Raw genomic sequence first — 10034 nt, forward strand, 5'->3', positions numbered from 1 at the left:
CCCTGCCCCGCCCCACAACGGTGGGAGTCCACTCGGAGAAGCTATGGCAGTTCCCGCTCACTCCCAGGGGTCGGTGCTTCGAGCGAGGAGGTGCCCAGTGTAGCCGGGCTGATGTTGGGGCTCCGGGGCTTCACTGTGTGGGGCGGGCCTAGTCTCTAAGCACCTCTCTGTGCCCCCCTGCCCAGGGCCTGGCACGTCCCTCAGGGGCCCCAGGAAGAAGCTCCTGAGCCAGTGGGTGGGCATAGACATGGGGCTGGAGCCTGGCGCCAAGACCCAGTTGTTTCTCCCCTTGCCACTAGCTAGAAGCAGGAAAGGGCCACGGGCTGGCTGTGTCTTCCTCTGGGGCTAAGCGGGTAACCGAGCGGGCTGAAGCGATGATCCTCGGCCCTGCATTGCTTCACACCCATAAAGCGCCTGTCTACAGCTGACTTCCCAAAGGCAAGCATCGGCCCCAGGGCTTCCTCGTGTCAACAGTCAACTCTCTCCTGGCTGGCTGCCACGCGCCCCAGACAGATGCTGCTGAAATCCTTTTGACACCTAAAGCTAATTCATGCAGTCACTGCCTGTATTATTAACCATGAGCACATTAAACCCACACCTGGGGGTTGTGCCCTTGACACCAAGACAATGAACTGTGGAAAGTGGGTGCTAGGAAGACAAGCACTATCTAGAGACTTTGTTACAAATTGCACCGATGTGGCAAAGAAAGCAACGATGAAAAACCTTTTCAGTTGATTGTGTATGAATGCTAGGAGTCTAGGTGGCATGCCGGAAGTGGAAGCTCCTGTTGGTGAGATGAGATTTCTTTACCAACTGGCATTAGTGGGATGATTTGTACCGTCAGAATTTCAAAACAGCTGATCACCTCTTTTGGAAGGACAAGATGGATAAAAGAGGTAGGAGGTGGCAAGCTGCCTTGAGGAAACCATTACTTCATAAACACTGTCAGTGTGCAACTACAGGGCTTTGACTACATCTTGCCCAATGTTGTAGCTAACAAAGCCCAGGAGGGGATATTGGTGACTGTTGAATCGCACATCCTTAACTACCTCTGTAATATATGGAGAGAAGAATGGTGGTGTTAAAGAGGAATTCAGTTTGAAAGAGGTCTCAAACGGCCAGTCATAAATAATTTTAACCCTCCAAGTGATGTGTGATTCAGAGACTGCCATTACACACCTTCTATGTTCATGCCAAAATCTACTGTCTTTTGAATACTACTCTGCCTTGCAACACTTCTGACATCACTGTCTTTCCCTCTCTATTTTCCAAGTTTTCCTCTATCCTGCCAGTACAAGTGCTGGAACTGGTCATTTGGTAGGGGTTGGGCAATGTATCCATAACAAGATGTTATTCTTTTACATAATATTTTAGTTATCTGTGCTCTTTCTAAATCCATCGTTTTTCAGTTTTAAAGATTCCTTTGATTTTCAAGATTCTTCTTTTACACAAAAATTCAAATGCTCTCACTTCTCTCAATGTCTCTTTTAAGTGTCCAGCTTTCACAACCCATTTCACTTCCTACAGTGTAGAGGCCTTTAGGTGAGGTAGAGTTATTTTTCGCAATAACTGTCCCTTTTACTTTTTTATCCTGTCTTCTGTCTGTTGTTATCAAACTCCCTAAGGTAAAGGAGTGTATTTATTCCACCACTTGTACACAGAGGTACAACCTTGCACTTTACTGAGATTGGCTATTGTCTTAATTGTCTTCACATTTATCATCAATTCATAATTCTTGCTGGTTTTGTTCATGGCAGAACATATTCTGAAATTTGGCTCTAGTTAAAGCTATTAAAATTAGGTCATTGGTATATGTTATATTGTTGATATAAAATTTCATTAACTCAGATGTCCATTAACTCTGCACATGTAGGGAGAAGATTAGGAAAGCTAAGATCGTGACTGAATTTAAGTTAGCAATGGGAGTCAAGGACAATAAGAAGTCCTTCTTTAAGTAGGTAGGGAGCAGAAGGAAAACAATGGAAGTGTCAGGCCCCTGCTTAACACCTCAGGACAGCTGGTAACCAACACTCAGGAAAAACCTGAACTACTGAATTCCCACTTTGCCTTGGTATATCACTGGACCAAGGGGAATAACATGCTAGATAAGACTTACAGCAGGCACGGTGGAAATGACTGCCTTCCTACTGTTGACGCTGAGCTGGTGCATGACCAACTAGAAAAACTAGACGTTTATAAGTCAGCAGGACTGGATGAACTCCACCCAAAAGTACTGAAGGAGCTGGCTGAGGTCATTGCGGGACCCCTGGCGAAACTTTTCCAAAACTTGTGGCGCTCAGGGGAGATCCCTGAGGATTGGAAGAGAGCCAATTTTGTGCCCATCTTCAAGAAGGGGAAGAGGGAGGACCTGGACAAATATAGACCAGTCAGCCTAACTTCTATCCTAGGGAAAATTCTAGAAAAACTTTTCCAGGAGTCTGTCTGATATGCTCGCAGAGGGTAGGATTCTGAATGGCAGCCGGTATGGCTTCATCGTGGGCAGGTCTTGTCTTACCAATCTCATCTCCTTCTATGACCAGGTATTTCGCCAGCTGGATAAAGGAGAGGAGGTCGACGTTATATACCTAGGCTTCCAAAAGGCCTTTGATTTAGTATCGCACAATATCCTAGTGGGAAAATTGGAAGAGTATGGGCTTAACTGCTCAACGGATAAGTGAGTAGGAAACTGGCTGTGAGGTAGGGTACCCAGAGAGTTCTCATGAATGGATTTGTGTCATCCTGGTGAGAGGTGTCCAGTGGTGTCCCTCAGAGGTTGGTGCTTGGTCCAGTGCTTTACAACATCTTTATCAATGATTTGGGGGTGAAGAGCTTACTGTCCAAGTTTGCAGATGACACCAAGTTCTGGGGCAGTGTGGTCACTGCTGAAGATAGGCTGCAGATTCAAGCGGACCTGGACAGGCTGGAGAGTTGGGCAGATGAGGTTCAACACTGAAAAGTGTAAAGTGCTCAGTGGCACCAGTTTGACTAGCACCACGACCAAAAGGGACCTAGGGGTAGTAATCGACCATCGCATGAACATGAGCTGTCAGTGCGATGCTATAGCCAGCAGAGCAAGCAATACTCTTGGCATGCATCAACTGATGCATCTCATGTAAAACCAAGGAAGTGATTCTTCAACTGTACTCCAAACTGGTGAGACCACAGCTGGAGTACTGTGTCCAGTTCTGGGCTCCACACTTCAACAAGGATGTGGAAAAACTTGAGAGTCCAGAGAAGAGTCACCCTATGATCAGGGACTTGCAAGATAAGCCATACGAGGAGAGGCTGAGGGACTTGGGCTTCTTCAGGCTAAAAGAGAAGGCTAAGAAAGGACTTGGTAGCAGCTTGCTGCTACATCAGAGGTGTAGCTTGCTGCTACATCAAGAGCTTGGTGAACATCTGTTCACCAGGGCCCCCTTGGGGAAAACCAGGAGCAATGGCCACAAACTCCAGAAAGACCATTTCAGGCTTAACACTAGGAAAATCTTCACAGTTAGGGTATCCAGAGTGTGGAATAAATTTCCCCCAGAAGTGGTGCAATCACCTACCCTTGAAATCTTCAAGAGGAGACTGGACGGTGACCTTGCTGGAGTCACCTGACGCCAGTTGTCTTTCCTGCCTAGTGCAGGGGGGCTGGACCCAATGATCTTGTGGGGTCCCTTCCAGCCCCTTAAAATCTATGAATCTTTTATATCGCTAACAAAGTGTTTCCCAACATTTTCCAGACCAAGGCACACTTACATTAATAAAATTTTTCTGCAGCACACCTGTTAAGGCATTCCCCATCCTCATGCCTATTATAGCTCATTGCCATGGCAAAATGCTGTGGCACATCTGTTAATTTCTGGCGGCACACTTTTGTGCCGCAGCACACTGGTTGGGAAACACTGTGCTAATGCTTTATTACATAATATTCTCAGGGTTTTTGTACCACTCCTAGACAGAAATTGAACTCACTTCTGCTTATTCTAATCTCAATACATCAATGTATTCTTGATTTTAACAACATTTTAAGAAAATAGCTTATCAAGGTTGTATAGTTCAATGTCATTCATAGTCTTTGGCATTCATAATTTTCAATAGAGAAATGAAAACTAACTTCTTGAAGTCTTCTGGAAGCTCATAGTATATATCATATTCAAAAGTTTAAGCAGATATGTTTTAGAATTTTTACCAAGACACTAAAATATATCAAATTATATTTAGAAACAGACTTTCTAAAAATAATAGCTGATGATTTTCTATTGTGAGATATGATACCCAACATGAAAATAAACCCATTGGCATGGAAGTTCATGGTTTCCTAGGTACCAGTAATCAAGACCTCTGGTATGGGCAAACTGCTCAAAAAGGGCTGATTTCCGAAAGCTGAACAAAATTATAATTGAAAATGACCTGGAGGCAAAATGTAGACAAAAATGTTAATTAAAACTGGGAACTCTTTAAGAAGGACTAACTAGCCAAATTACATGTCTATAGTGCATTCTGGCTTGGAGATAAATTTTAATGCATTCTGGCTCAAACATAAGGTGAAGCTTGCAATTAGAAAAAATAAGCAATATTTAACAAATGGAGAAAAGGTCACTAGATAGGAATCAGTATAGATCAGTAAGTATAAAGCATAGAAAATTGATAATGGAAGCTAAAGACATCAGGAGAAAATCTAGGACTAGCACAGCTACAGACAGTAATATGGATTTTTAAAAAATATATTAAGACCATAGATGCATTACTAGATAGAGAAGGTAGAAATGTTAATAATGATACGGAAAACATAGAACATAGGTCTTGCAAATAAACCTAATTTAATTATGAGATTACAAGTTTGGTTGGTAAGGGTAAAGCATTGTGCATAGTATTTCAGAACATTCTGGTTACAAGTGTGTATTATATGATATCATAAGGAAACTTAAATGAATGAAAAACTGGCTAAATGATAGATCACAAAGCATAATTTTCAGCTGGGAATCATCCATGGCAAAATTTGTGAATGACAGTGTTTGACTGACTGATAAATAATGGTACTATCTCTGGCTGTGGTTCTCAACCACTTAAACTCAAGCTATCCCTCGATAACTCTCCTGAATTTGGTGGCAGCCTGGTTGAGAACCACTATAAAGTCTCAGCTTGCTTTATCTCCTGCTGCCACCATCTCTGAGGTAGGCATGGGTGCCCCTGCCCACCTTAGGTTTTTTTCCCCTCCCTCCCCTGCTCTGCTCCACTCCTCTCCCCCACTGGCTGGAAGTTTGTAAATGGGGAAAACAGGTTGTGCAGAAGCTGAATGTAGCCATGCCCTATGCCCTATACCCAAAGAGTTCCCCTGCAAGCTGTTGTCTGTGTTTCCGGCTTACTAACTACAAGCCAGTGAGGAGGGGAGCAGAGCAGGGAGGGGAGGAGAGGGAAGAAAAAGGTTGGCAGCTACATCCCCTTCCCACACCTCAGGCACCTAGAAACAGAGGGTGCTTGGGATAATTTCACCTGGCAGTGGCAGCACTGGTGCTATGGCATGCTTGAGAGGGTCTCATGGCACCCCAGTTGAGAATCACTGATTAAAGGCAATCAAGTCACATGGTAGGTTGGGTCCATACAAAAAATATGTGTTTTAATACAGGAGTGTAAGCCATATGTACAGAAGGAGGGGCTTTCTCTTGGAAAGCAGTGTCTCTGACAAGGATTTAAGAGTTATATTGAACAAGCAAGTCAGCATGTAGCAAAAAGAGCCAGTGCAATACCTTGACGTTGAACTGGGGGATTATTTAGTAGCAAGAGCAAAAAATCTTACCTGTGCCTATAGCATTGGTGAGATCCTGAAATACAGTGTACAGTCCACATTTTAAAATGGGCGTTGAAAAATAGAGGGGGTGCAGAAAAGCACCACAGAAATAATTCAAGGCCTGAAGAAAATGACTAGCAGCAAGAGTCCTAAAGGAATTCCATCTATTAACACATCAAAAAGAAGCCTGAGAAGTGACTTAATTACAGTACATAAGTGTCTGCACAAAGAAAAAAATAACTATTAAAGAGCTCTTTAAGGTAGTGGAGAAAGTTATTTCAGCACCCAAAGGCTGGAAAGTAAATGGGAAATAAGGTATACATTTCCAAAAGTGCAGTTGATTAACTATTACAACAATTTGCAAAGGGAAGTAGTGGCCCTTCAATCTCTAGATGTCTTCAGAAGATATTTATTAACCAAACACAGGTTATGTTTTAGTCAAATACCAGCTCTGGGTTTTTTAGAGGGAACAAGATAAAATAGAATACTCTGTGATATACAGGAGATCAGGCAAGGCGATCTACTGACACCTTCTAACTATTAGATTTCATTAATCTAATGTAGTCAATTGGTTATGAATTGGTATTCAGAGTTTTCATATTACATACTACCATAGCTGAAAGATCAGACGTACTCAAGAAAGATGGAAGGTCATGGACCTTCTCCTCTTAACATAATTGCTGCCACCTTTAAACCTAGATACTGTGAGCTACAGTAAGCCAATTTTGAGGGGTTTACTACATTTTGAAAAGAAAAAAAAATCTGAAGACCCAAATACCCTCTGAACTCTACCCCTCCACAAACGCACGCAAAAAACATTTTCAAGCTAATCATACCTGATCAAAAAGCAAATACATTCAAATTTGTTTTCCTCTTTACAGGTTAGCTTTAAAACTATACAGGTCAAAATATTTGGAAATGTACAGTAGAGAACATTTCTGCACTTAGACTAAATGGCCTTGTCCACACTGAGGCAGTGACAGGTCTCAGCAAAGATAGGGCCAGGCATATCTTGCCTATACCTAAAAGTATGCTGCAAGAAGTCTACCACTGAGGCTGTTCCAACCTCACCTTTCCACATCCACTCTTGAGCCCATGTTCTCTGGCCTGCCTACGAGCAGCTCCTGGGGTCAAGCAAGGAGCAGCTTTAATTGCTTACTTCCAGGTTTGGCATGCCTCCATAGGTGCTATGACTACAGATAGGGTCTTCACAAGGACTTGCTCCCACTGCTGTATAGGCAAACTCCAGGTGAACAGGAGATTAAGAAAATGAATTAGCCCCCAATCCTGCAAACATTTAGACATGTATATTTTTCCCTGAGCAGCCAAAAATAGCCACTAAAATGCTTCCAGGATTATGCCTCAGTAAGTTGTTTCTGTTTCTCAGAGAAGAAGAATAAAGATGAATCCCACTGAACAGATGAACCTCACTTGCTTATCTTGTGACTCTGGATGGCATGTGAACTTGATATTGGTACAGTGTTTTCAAACCATCCATTAAGAACAACAACAGTGACAACAACCTCTTTCTGATTTTTATCAACAGTGAGTATAGATCGGGGTAAGCACCCCCTGGCACACATGCCAGAGTGTGGCATGCAAAGGCATTTTGCTTGGCACACGTGCCTTGGAGAAGGGGCTAGGGCTGTGCTGACACAACAAGGATCAGGCCCCTTACGGCTCCCCCACTGTCTGCCCTGGCATGCTAATATCTTACAAATTGAGGTTGCGGGTGTTTTTGGGGACTCTGCCCAAAAACATTTCCAACCCCTGATATAGGCAGTTAGCATTTTTATCAGTAGTAGACATGTCTGCTTTACTGTGTTCTTTTCTTGTACTTAATCTGGTGGCTAGCCACTAGAGGGCTATATTGGTTTGTTGAGAAATTCATTCATAAATACAGTTATAGTTCTGCACCTTCACAAATAATCTTGCTTAAGTAACAATAATTATATACGCACCTGGGTTCTGGCAAATAGAGGCTTATTATATACTTAGGTTGACAGTTAACGTTAATATTCAGAACTTGAGTTTTTTAAACATTTGCTCCAACAAAGCAGGAGACCTCATTTTAAGAAAGTTCCAATTGATGTTTTCATATTAGATGTTTCATTTTTTCTTCCTTTACCTGCAATTATATGAATATACATTTTGAAAATATTGTTATTCTCTTAACATGTAATATATATTTACATAATTATAAAAGAAAAGTTATATGTAGACACATCAAAGACTTCAAAGAACAGCAACAATTTAGTATATTTAGAATTGCATAAACATTATCAAATAATATATTTACAATAGACATGGCAAACTGGTCAATTGACCAATCAAATATTGTCAATTGACTGCATATTTTTGAGCAGTCAAAGATTATAGCAATTTTAAAAAAAATCTACATTTTTTGCAGTTTTCTTGATATAAATATAACTTGTTATTGTTTTTTGTTACATTTCTTGATGAAAAAATTGTTATTTTTATGTGTTTTATTTGGACCTATTGGCAATTTTTTACAATAATTTTTTACAATTTTTTTACAATAATTGACCAATATTTGACCAGTTAATTGACTAAACTTTATTTGACCAAATACCCAACCATAATTTACAATTAGATATTTATCAGATGTAAGCTTAGTTAGGCTGAAATGGAATCATCTTAGCCTACCTGTGTAATAGGATGTTGTAAAGTTACAGATGCATTACTGCACATTATTTCTCAGTTATGCACTTCTTGCATTCTGGTTGTATCATATTTGCATAACCACTGAATGGTTATTTCACAATGATATGATATTATGCAAATCCCTTTTCCCTTGTTGGCTGGCAACCATTATTAGCCAGTCATACAGGACTAATCTGCATAATCAATATAGTTATTTATTGGTAAGTCTACTGCAAATAAGCACATTTCTCTGCTCTTTTTGGTTTCTGCTTCAGAATTTTTCAGCCCTTTGCCAGAAAGGATGTATAAAGTTTCAGGGTGCTGACAGATGTGTAGGCCCCTGCTCTAACTCATGGCATTTTATGTACAGCACAATGAGTTAGAACAGCCCACCTGACCCAATGGAGGTTCACCTGTTGAGTCCTGGGGTGGGGGGTGGGGAGTGGAATCAAGCTCCACTTTGGAGTTGATCGAGCCTGAGGAGCTTGTCTGCAGCCTCTTCCCCCTAACCCCACCCCACTCATCTCTTGGCTCTGGTGCTGTTTGCAGGAAGGGAGGAGGAGTAAGCGGTGGGCTGGGGTTTGCTTGGTTTGAGCTGAAGATGGGTCCTGGGAGAGGGGGAGCGGGGGCAACATGAGGTGGGGGGAATCCAATCCACCTGCTCCACAGCTTCATCTCAGGCTGGGCAAACCACAGCGCACAGCTTGCTCACCCTCCACTCTCCCCATTCCCTTCCTGCAGATGGTACCAGGGTTTGGGCTGGACTGCATCAGCCCAGCCTCAATTGCACAACAGATTGACCTTAGGAAGCAGAAGTTTCCTCAGGTGCTATAAAGTGGAGCACCTTCATCCAATCCATCATTTGATGAAGGTTAATTTGTTGCATGATCAGCCACTTTTAAAGTGCTCTGCAGCCACGCACGTGTGTCATGGCACAGCTGTAGAGTACTTTCAGAGGAATGATTGTGTGACATTTGTAACTTCTGTCTGTACCCTCAGTCTCTCCTCTCTATAAACTACTGCAGAAATCCCTCCGAGTTCCATGAAGGGGGAGTGGAATTGAGGCAATGAAAATATTGAAAGGGAATCTGTTTAAAAATAAAAAAATAAAAAAAGACCAATAGGTCTCATTCCCCATGCTTAATAGAAGCACAACATTTGTTTTTTATAAATATTTAATCATCCTACTGACATTGAGTTAATGAGTGTTTTGACTTTGACCTTAATGGGAACGTGCATTTTTTACTCATGCCTAAACTCTGCCATTTCACAAAGCTGCAGTTTCCCCGATATCCATAACAAATCTGTGTTTTCAGTATTTATATTATCTGAATCAGCTTTGAAACAAAATAAGGATAGTGTGGGGAGAAGAGCCATGAGGACCTGTAGGAAGGAAAGAATGGTACAGAAAGGAATTGGGGTGGATCAGATGGGGGAAGGATAAAAAGTGGCAGGATAAAGGGGTAGAATCATAGAGTCGTAGAAGTCGGGTTGGAAGGGACCTAGTAGATCTTCAAGTCCAACCCCCTGCCTGGGCAGGAGAAAAAACTGGGCTCAAATGATTCCAGCCAGGTAGGCATCAAGCCTCCTCTTAAAA

The sequence above is a fragment of the Gavialis gangeticus genome, unplaced genomic scaffold (assembly GCF_001723915.1).
Source record: "Gavialis gangeticus isolate Ggan-Ray unplaced genomic scaffold, GavGan_comp1, whole genome shotgun sequence".
Lineage (NCBI taxonomy): Eukaryota > Metazoa > Chordata > Crocodylia > Gavialidae > Gavialis > Gavialis gangeticus.